We start from the raw sequence: 11514 nt of genomic DNA, 5'->3' as shown, positions 1-11514 counted from the left end.
TTAAATATTAGGATTTGATGCTGAATAAAAGTGCTATTATAATAAAAAATATTTACCTCTTTCCATTAGTAGATGTCTTTAAAAGACATGAGGTAATGTGTTAAAATGATGAACGTGCTATGCAGTATTTGCTAATTGTTAATCAAATTTGATACTGATTAACAGTTTCTTAACTGAAACCAAAACCACCCTTTATTGGCACTTACCAAAACATTGTTTATATCTTTCAGTTAATGATCTAATAAATTTTCTTATCAATACCAGGAGTTGCTATCAATTAGAAAATTAATCCAGAGCTGTCAGGAGTCAAGTTAGATCACATTCTTCATGAATATATGCTTCATGAACTGCTGTAAATAAAAATTAAATTTGTTCTTTGATTAGCTATCTCAGTTTTGATAACTATTCCAGGTTGTTGATCCATACATATATTTTTAACAGTCAAAGACAAAAGTGACCGTAGAAATAATAAGATTGAAAAACGTTCTTTATTGAACAACAAACAAAATATCTAATTTACTCTATGGAAAGACAAAAGAATATAAAAAGAAGACAGTTGTTATTAAGTCACTTTGGTGTATTACTTAAGTCACAAAAAGAGTAAGGTTTTTCAAAACAATACTCATATGCAACGTTCGTTGAACTTATACAACAACAACTGTAAAAATTAAAATTACTTTAGAATTCTTCACTTTCACTGCATTGTATCAACAAGATTCTAACTGGAAGGATGATATGGAAAAACTCATAAAACATATTAGCAGATTTAAAACTTATTTCCGAGTCTTAACATGGAAGATTTATTTTAAAGCTGATCATAGTGTTTAACACAATCTACGACTATAATTAATTTTTATTTTTTTCATAAATACCGTCATTGATTTGTACCATAAGAAACTATTTCATAATTTCTTTTTCAAGACTCTACAAATTGATTTTAGCTTAAACTTTTTTCCCCATCGTATAATGTATTCAATGTATAGTAGAATATCCATCTTATTTACAGATGAAGAGGTTCTATTTTAATGGATTTGTTTATCCAGTGATGACTTATCCATCCAATTCATTTCATGAGTGAAGTAACATAAGTAAAATATTAACTATATTTTCTTCTTAAATGAATAAACTTTTCCTTTAAGTTGAACAAATATTATCTTCAGAATAATCAAAACATTAAAAGTCCAGAGAACACCAGTAAGATAACTAATGGAAAGTTACTTGAAAATTTAGACAAGAGATGCAAACAAAACATACGAACTTTACTGGAGTACGTGAATTGCACTGCACACACACACACACACATTAGAAATCTGCGCAAAACCTACAACAGTCATTTTAGCACAAGGATAGGTTTTCACGCATGCAAGTTCATGGATCTAATACAGCGGCAAACATTTTCTTCCCCTTCAGTCTTTGTAAAAAGCTTACACACCATAAGGAGTATTTAGGCTTATAGTGTCGTTTCCTAATTTAGTTTCTTGAAAAAGCTTCGGAGTATAAGTTACTATGTTTGCACATTTTACACAAAATCAAGAAAGAAACAAAACATCTCATCTGTCCCTAATGCATCCATAAATTATGAATGTTACTGAAAATTTAGATTTTCATAAGACTTTTTTTATTTTCTTCTATCTATCCCCCCCATTATATGTTTCTACAGACTAATGACGACATAACTGTACTTTACCGTAAACTTAAAACTTCAGCTAATTTTCACATCTAAGTTCAACAAGGAAATAGGCCTGTATGAAGAAAGATTTCTTCATCTTTCACCTTCCAAAGTAAAAAGATTATCCCGTTCAATTATGAGCCATGTAATGACCCATCCCATAAATGTGCATTAAAAAAACTGTAAAAATGTTTTCCCTAATATTGGCCATGAGACTCGATGAAAGAAAAGAGGTAAACCATCGGGCTCTGGGCATCTATCTGGCAGCAAAAGCGAAATCACTTTCCTACATTCTGACAAGGAAATAGGTTTTACTAAATCATCAATACATACAGAATCTAAAGTTGGTAAAAATAGTTTAATATCCTCCGAAGGTCATGATGCACAGTCGTAGTGCAATACAGTTGTTGAAAATGATCATAACAATCTTTTATATCTACTGTCTCTGAACTTCAAAGAAGTGATGCGTTTATCACGAGAAGTCTGACGAACGTTACACAACCGACCACGATCATATAGCTCAGCCTCAATAGATCTTGCCTTAGCACGAATTGTAGCTGAACAGTATAGTAATTGATAGTCATGGTCTATGATCCGTTTCATCTGTTCAGTATTTTGTTGGACCAAAATATCAATGGAAAATCCTCTTAACAAGGCAGATAAGAGAGTCTGGTAAAGTCGTAATAATGATCGATTGGTTTAACATCCTATTATAGAAAAAGTCACTTGCTCTCCTCCTGTAGTCCATACGGGTACATCTGAACACCATAGAGTGAATAAAGAAGGTAATTTATCCAGTACATCACGGTGGGATAGGAGAAAATCGTTGAGTTTCCATATTCCTAGACATCTATGTACAGGTGTAAAGTAATTGAAAAACATGAAATTCCATATTCCTAGACATCTATGTACAGGTGTAAAGTAATTGAAAAACATGAAATTCCATATTCCTAGACATCTATGTACAGGTGTAAAGTAATTGAAAAACATGAAAAAAAGACTATGATCTAAAAACATGCTGCTGAAAGTTCATACTGCATAAACCTTTCTTTGTGAAAGAAAATTCAAAGGGTCGTTAGTTATATAAAAATGATCGAGTCTGCAACATACCCATTGACCAACCCATGTAAAAGATAACTTGAATCCATAAAGCCACCACCGTACATCATGAACTGTAAAATCTAGAACGATGGTGTCAACGAGCTTCACTTCTTTTACATCCGTTGAAGGATCATCCCCATCTCATCCAATACAGGGTCCAAAACACAATTGAAATCATCCCCCAGGATGATATCTGACATTGTAATCAGATAGCAGTCCAACTGAGAGAACTAAACCAGATGGAGGGACTGTTTGTTTCGCACATAAACATTAACAAGACGAATTTTTCGCCCATAAATAGAGACGTCAGTTGTGACTCGTCCTTCAGCATCCCTCTTAGATGTTACGATAGTACGTGGAAAGTAAGGTTTAAAAGTAATTCCAACACCACAACTGTGATTTGCCAAAATGATTTAATATTAAATTTAGTAACAAAACGAAAATGATAATATGTATTAAAGAAATTTGTCTCTTGCAAGAAAACAACAACATTGAACCTGTTACATAAGGAAGAGACATAAAACTTTATGAAGATCCTATACAATAAGAGTTAGGCAGCTAAACCCAAAGATGAAGAAAGGGAGAAAAAATACGTAATTATAAACGTTGCTGTTTAACATTTACTCTTGTAATCGAACTGGAATGTAACTGTACTGTTCTACAGGCCCTATCCTGATTTCCAGTTTCCATAACTGTACGTTGATATTCCCAATATAATCCAGGTGGGAGAGGAAGAAACTTGATGGGTAAATACGATTTAATGGGGCGAATGGCAACAAGCAGTTGTGAATCCTTCCTACTATTAGATTAACAGACATCCAATAAATCAGAAAACACTGGTGATAACTTAACGACTGTTTGAGAAGGGGTAAAAGTAAGTAACATAATCTGAAAACAGCAAGTAGATCTTGAACTGGAGAAGGAAGAACATCCAGAGCTGGACAAAACAGGAACATTTTTGAATGGCACAGAAGGAAGAAGTGGTATCTTAAGAGGAAAATTCAATTTACCAGGAACAGGATCGACAGGTAGTTTGGGATCCTGACTGCTGTTGCCTTCAAAAAACATCGGATATAGAAGAGAATTGAGGAAACACAGGTGATGTCGCTATAGGTAATGGAGAAATGGTGACATCAGGTTCCAGAACCGAAGATTCGGTAATCAAACTTCTTGGGAAGAATAGCCCAACTTAGCATCGTCCAAAGAAGGAAAATCTTTGGAGTGAAAAATCGACTCGTCGTGGTATGGAACAAGAGGAACAGTTTCATAATCAACACAACTTGGAGAATCTTCTCTTAAAGCAGCAGCATAAGAAAAATAAGGCTGGTGTTACGACCCTCTGATCCATAACGTCAGCAAGTATGTACAACACCCGCATAATGTATCATTAATTGTATAGAGTCAACACGAAGAAAATTAGGAACAAGAAGTCTTATTATATCCAGTTGTACCCGTCGAGTTCCTAAACAAACTCTGATAACGCTCTTACTCAACTTTGATGATTTGACTATAGTTACTTAAGGCAAAAGCAATCATGTCTGACCCCAATTAAAAGAGAGCATCTCTTATTGTTAAGTAGTTAAGGTTGACACCCACGTATCGAATTTCAATCTTATAACCTTTGAATGAGAAAAAGCCTGACCAAAGTAACTTCTGTATTACAATAGACGACAGCGACTCCTCATAACATCCTCCTTCATGATGTTCAAGGCACTCCACAACTCCAGCACCAAGTCCCACATATAAGGCATCGCTAATTTCACTTGGTTGCACTGGAAATCGTACAAAGAAGATGAAACTGGACGAAGGACGACGTTGAAACGACACCCGCACAAAATTCACAGACTCAATAATACAGACATCACCTCTTCAAGAGGCACTGGCACAAAGAAACAGTTTTTGTTGTTCTCTAAAAGTATTCACATTTTAAACATTTCTGATGAGCAAATATAATTTTAATGAGCTCTAGCGTATATAACACAAGTTTTGTATTTGTTGTTGCTACAGTGGAAAAACCATTAACATTGGCACTCACTTCTTTCAACAAGAAGATGTGAAGGTAATTAGAAACAAGTGCCACAATTTTAATCACAACATATGATAATATCTGCAAATCAACACAGTGAAATTACACAACACGTATTCTTATATACATTTCATCTATAATTAAAATAACTATACAGGTTTAGAATATCAAAGCAATCCATGGAAACAAACATAGCAGCAAGAAACATTATTTTTGCAGTAGAAATGTATCTTTAGTAAATTTCAAATATATTCTCATAGAAATGTTAGATTTGTAAATCAGACACAGAATACATTAAGTATATTTTGAATTTTTTTTTGTTGATTAGTTTATTTAATGCGCTATAAGCGTATGTGTAGTATATCAATTTAGTGGTCACAGTATTTAATAAATTTTGTGCTCAAATTCTGAGAAAGCATTTTCCAAGAAAGCAGTAGGGATGGATAACAGAGCATCACGAATGTGATGTTTTACTTATTCAGGGTCTTTTGGTTTGTAATAATAGAATTTCGTTTTCAAAAGCCCCAAAGATGAAAATTTTAAAGGGGTTAAACTGTGTGAATGTGCATTTGATAGGTCCTCCCCGACCAATATTTCAAAATGATATACAAACTTAACTTTAGCACAGTGGGCCACTATCTCCCCATCCCGAACAGGAGGGGTAGGGTCCTACTCAGAGGAACCCACCCCTTCACTTACAGGGGTGATAAATGCAAGGGCGCCCCCACAGCCTTCTACCCCCTTACCAGACAGGGAGGCCCCATGGTCACTCGATCCATCCAGGGTTCCATCGGAACTGGAACCAACAGGCTGGGCAGGAGCCTCCTCTGAAACTTTCCCCATATGTACGGCTAAACCCGAAGCGTTCCCAACCATCCCGGGGGCTTCAGCCCCCACAACATGGGTGGGGGAGACCCCACCCTCAGCAGCCGCTAACGACGAGGAAGGAAGAACAGACGCTCCCGCCCGTTTAATCTTCGCCCACTTGACAGTCGGCGGCTCTGCAGCCACCGAAGTCGCCACACGTCTCGGGCAACGCGATGACGTGTGGCCACCACTACAAATATCACTTTTAATAGAGCACTCCGTTGCCTGATGTACGTAGGCCAAACAAACCTTGCACCGAGGTGTCTGACACGCCTGCAACAGACGACCCTCAAGTCCACAGCGATGACACATGCGTCGCATGCCCGGGTAATTGCATATTACCCGGAAACCGTTCACCTCAATGAAGTTGGGAACCGGCTTCTTCATGTCTATACAGACGGTTCCTGGTACACACATTTGTGCTTATTTGATGCGCCTCGTGTTCTACTTTCCGAACCGTCCCATACGCCGACAACACGTCCCGAACGACGTCGTGGGACAGTTCATACCGAGTCGATCGGAGGGTGATCCACTTAATGTTTTTCCCAGCCGGCTCCACATGTATCCGTTGGTCCCCCAAGGGAAAGTCTCCTTTGTCCAAAAGGGACCTGGCGTGCGAGACCGACGCAAACGTCGCCCATTTCCGAAGTGCTGAATACACTCCACGTAGTTACTCCCTACAGCGCCGTTGGTAGCGAGGCTGCGAGCACCACAATACGGATGGACCACGGTCTAGCAGAGTACGGGGAGATGGCCGTCGCCATTCCAACTTTCACAGCACTTAGACGCAGACGAACAACTAAACTTTACTACAACACACTCGAACAAACATTACGCGTAAAATGTTAACTACAACAGATCAGAATTATACTTCGCTTCCCTTACAACACGAATAATATCAACGAAAATCTTACCAACGATCGAAAGCTACATTTCTATACTTGACAAAAGGCCGAGAAGCAATATTAACACTAAACTAAACTAAACTAACGTGGCAGGGGTTCAGTTTAGAGAGAGAGAAATCAGAAGAGTTCTCTCTCCAACTGGGGTGTTCAGGAACTTTATAGTTCCTCTTCGTCCCCTTACGTGAGAAATGTTTTAAAATATCCATGGAGTTTTACTTTATTTTTAACATTTCAAAAATATTTGTGAGTGAGAGGAAGGACGGGAGAACTGGACGAAAGCAGCGAAAGTGAAGTGAGCCAGACTTTAGCTCGAGGATGGAGAACCCTGGCGGCTGGCGAATTGGTTTTTTAAAATTTACTGTAATTGATTAGATACCCTTGACTGGGTAAACGGCCCTTTTCAGAATGAGGCTGGGACCTACAGGTCCGATGCCAGAGATTTTGCTGTGGGGGGAAACGGGAGTACCCCGAGAAAACCCACTTTCACGGCCTGGGCGCCGAATAGTCTACCCAGACCGTGCCCGGAAGTAGCTGGGAAAGAAAAGAAAAACAAAAAAAAAAACAAAATTAATAAAAAAACAAACAAAAAAACTGATGAACTACGTTGATGGTGTACGTGAAAACTGTTAGCTGCAGTCTTGTAGATCGGGTGGCAACTTCATCATGAACTTGTTTCCACACTTGAAGCCCATTGGTGCAACTGAGAAACGTGGCCTTGGTGGTGGAACTACTGGCTGTTCTTCCGTGAGTTGTTCTTCGCTGGTCTGTGATGCTTTGTTTCTTCTCGAGATTTTGGTTTGAGTTTTCTGCGTGGAGGTAGATTGTTTTCAGTTTGTGCTGTCGCGTCGATGGTTATCTTCGTAATGGTTTGAGTCTGGCTGGTTGTTGAGTTCTGTGGAACTGGGATTGAAGTCTGGCAGGAACTGTCCTTTTTCTTTCTTGAACTACTGCAACTTGGCGTGTTGCCAACAATGGGTGTTTTCTTCTGAGTCGGGTTGTCTGAATCCGTCTTCGTGTTTCTTCTAATACGGTCTGGAATCGGCGGTATTTTGGTATTTTCCTGTTGGAAGATTTCCGTTGGTTGTTTACGATATCTGGGTGCTTGGTTTGAACCATTCTTGAGTGGTCGTCGATGTGGGCGTTCGGCTCTAAAATGAAATATATGATAATAGCAGCCATCTCGTAAAATACAGTCGGCACTGTACTTCGATGTTGTCACTATCTTCATGAAGTGTGTGGGATGATTACTGTTCTTAGAATAAATTCGATGAACTGCGTATACCTTGGCTTGTATTTGGGGTTCTATGGTTTGTCTAATTTCTTCAGGTTGAATTGATGGGTCGACGCCCCTGAGGAATACAGAATAAAGATTGACTGGACTTTTCGTTGGGGAACAACTTACTTTAAATTCAGTGTTCCATGGCTGGCACAGATAGGTTTGGTCTGCAATAGTGGCTGGTTGGATGAGGATTCCTCCCCGGCGTAAAATACGGGTCCTGGACGGTTCGATGGTTGCCCCAGGCTTGGCTCGGGCGATCAACGTGGCGACTTGGTACGGCGTGAGGTTCGGCGGTAAGCCGTCGACGATTACAGGCGACACTAACGGCCTGACTGGCGAGGATGAACGTTTCGTTTTGAATAGCATATTGGCACGTCTGACTTGCTCGGTGGCTAGCTCAGCGACTATTACACTGTTCACTCTAAACTAAACTAAACTAACGTGGCAGGGGTTCAGTTTAGAGAGAGAGAAATCCGAAGAGTTCTCTCTCCAACTGGGGTGTTCAGGAACTTTGTAGTTCCTCTTCGTCCCCTTTCGTGGATTGTTATTAGGATTAAGTGGTGGTTTTTTTTTTTATTATTATTTTAATAAATTAATTATCGTTATTATTCTTGACTTTTGGGTGGGGAATGTCTCACTAAATGGTCTTTTGGGTGGAGGCAAAGGTAGCAGTGGAAAGAAGGAAAGGTCGGGACCTGTCTCGAAAAGAAAAAGTTGGGTAGATGTGAACATGAATGTAATTCATTCAAGTTCAGATCAAATCAAACGGCCCGATTCTGGGTCGGGCAAAAAGGTTGCCTGGGCTGGGATCTAGAAATCCAATGCCTGAAGATTTTGATGTGGGGGGAAACGGGAGTACCCTGAGAAAACCCACTTTCACGACAGGCGCCGAAAGTTTTGCCTGTCGTGTGCCCTGTACCTGAAAAAAAAAGAATTCATGTTAATAACATAGTTTTATGTATTTAGACTCTTTGTTGAGTGGATTGTGATTCTTGAAATATGTTGTATGGTGATATGTATTTTGTTGGTGCACTTGATAATTTGTGTAGTGATGCCGTTAGTTTGTTTCTGTTTTCTGCTTTTCGATAATATTTCATAGAAAGTTCTGTTATTCTATCTCTTATAGTTGGTAAATTACTAATTTGGTGTAGATAATTTGTTGGTGTAAAAGATGGTAAACTGAATGCGGATTTTAATATTTTGTTTTGTTGCACTTGGATTTTTTGGAGTGTGTTGTTTGACATCCGTACTCTATTAGTGGACGGATACTCTCGTCTGATCTGAGGTCGCTTGAACTCTCTCTTCAAAGTTCTTTTCAACTTAAAATACTTATATGTAGCTTTTACATTTCTATTGCAATGGCGTAAATATAGTTTACGCGCATGTTAATCACACAAAGACTATCGACCGATATAGATCCTTTATGATTTAGAACAAAGATAATTTTTCACAAATTTGTTTTTTTCCTAAGAAACAGAAATTAAATGATAAAACACATTTTAAAAAATATGTACAACGACTCTCATTATCAACTTTTCATAGAGTTGAGTTTACTTGAACAGCCTGTCACCTAGCGGAGAAAGACATTGTAAACAACAAATATTTAGCGAAAATCGTTTGTCATTTTGCATCTAAACCTTGGTTTTACTTCTAAAATGTATATTTCACTGCTTTAATGACAAAAGTGGCGCTTAATAACTGTACAAGTTAAACGGCTTAACTAATATTTGCTATAAATAGTTGGTCTGTGCAGCGTTACCAAATACTAAATCGAGGTATACCTCTCTCGGGTTATAAATACGCGTTAAAAATATAGTTAAAATGTAGATATCAATTTTGTGAATGTGAGTTCAGCTCTAAAGAGCGTATAGTAGCGATTTTGGAAATGACATTAGCACATATTTTGTTGTCATAAGAGAATAGAGAAAAATTTCACTTCTCAATTTTGTTCTAAAGTGATTAAACCAGCCCGTATGACTTTAATTATTGAAAGTTCTGGAAAATCAACAGGTAATGAACATTTATATGTACATTTCAATTGTTTTCCTATAATATTTTAAAACAAGTGGAATGTTTGCTGTTTGTTTCTTAATAAATTTATCGCTAACAAGTCACAGATACAAATTCTGACACGTGTCTAAAACCTGGGGCCCGGCATGGCCAAGCGCGTTAAGGCGTGCGACTCGTAATCTGAGGGTCGCGGGTTCGCATCCCCGTCGCGCCAAATATGCTCGACCTTTCAGCCGTGGGGGCGTTATAATGTGTCAGTCAATCCCACTATTCGTTGGTAAAAGAGTAGTCCAAGAGTTGGCGGTGGGTGGTGATGACTAGTTGCCTTCCCTCTAGTCTTACACTGCTAAATTAGGGACGGCTAGCACAGATAGCCCTCGAGTAGCTTTGTGCGTAATAAAAAAAAAAAAAACAAAATAAACAAAGTCTAAAACCTGATACAACACTAGATAAGGAGGTGACCAAACGTAAACCCATTTAATATACTCACAACATGAGATAAAACATAGATATGACCCTTCAAAATAATACCACCAATCATTTAGAAGTAAGGTATATTTCTTGCAATATTGTGCGACTGACAACTTGTTGCTTGAAGACTGATGTGCAACTTAAAATTAGATGTGATGGTACTTTTGGCGCATGTAGTAATATCGCTATTGACAATAAAAATCACGAAAAAGTACTAATTCCAAAGCCAAAGAAAGATATGCTTGGAATAAGAACACCTTTTTAAATGGATTTTGTTGCATGAAGAACTGCTGAATTAAAAACACGATCTGAGGAACCACAGAAGAGAGAAGAAAGTAAAGCAGAAATGGTTTCATTACATTTAAAGGTAAGTTTTATTTATAAAAATATCCTATTTGATTGTTGTATAAGCACACGTAGTTGTCAAACAGCATTTAATTTAGACTTTAGCATTCATACTTGAATTGGTACTGAACTAGTTTTAAGCCAAATTTGTAATGGTATTACTATATTTTGGTAACGAGATTCATGGCTTACATTTCATTTCTACTTCTACCCAACCATCAAGACTCGAGACTGAATAAGAGTTGCCTTAAGACGTGGTAAATTCACTCTTTTATTCAAAGTTGAACATGAAACATGGTGAAGATATTATACTGACCTGGTGGATTGTGTGGACCGCACCCTTAACTTCCAGAACCCTTTCTTGATCATCCTTTTAACAAACAGGAATCGTATTAGGAACCTTCCAATCCATAGGAGTTTAACTAGAGTAAAAAGGTTGTTTTTTTTCTAAATAAATAAAATGTAGTTAAAGCGTCCAATTAATTTATTAAACCAAACCAAATTATTTATTTTCAGACATTTTCTATGCTTTACTGTAGTGGCCCGGTTATGGCCATGTGTGTTAAGGCGTGTGACACGTAATCCGAGGGTCGCGGGATCGCATCCCCAAACATGGTCTTTCAGCCGTGGGGGCGTTATAATGTTACGGTCAATCCCACTATTCGTTGGTAAAAGAGTAGCCCAAGAGTTGGCGGTAAGTGGTGATGACTAGCTGCCTTCCCCTCTAGTCTTACACTGCTAAATTAGGGACGGCTATCACTGATAGCCCTCATGTAGCTTTGCGCGAAATTCAAAAAACAAAGGAAAACAAAGCTTTACTGTAATAGTTAAACTTGTTTGC

The 11514-nt window shown here is 38.1% G+C and overlaps 1 long non-coding RNA gene across 1 annotated transcript; it reads right to left on the bottom strand.

Annotated features, from left to right (window-relative positions):
- Positions 1-472: 472 nt before the first annotated feature.
- On the bottom strand, positions 473-11273 carry LOC143245111 (uncharacterized). Its single transcript, XR_013025473.1, has 2 exons — positions 10990-11273; positions 473-2519 (listed from the first exon to the last, which is right to left on the bottom strand). It is a non-coding gene; the product is annotated as an uncharacterized LOC143245111 (long non-coding RNA).
- Positions 11274-11514: the final 241 nt, after the last annotated feature.

This window comes from Tachypleus tridentatus, chromosome 2 (genome assembly GCF_004210375.1).
Source record: "Tachypleus tridentatus isolate NWPU-2018 chromosome 2, ASM421037v1, whole genome shotgun sequence".
NCBI classification, from domain to species: Eukaryota; Metazoa; Arthropoda; class Merostomata; order Xiphosura; family Limulidae; genus Tachypleus; species Tachypleus tridentatus.
This window is presented reverse-complemented; position numbering and strand designations above follow the sequence as displayed.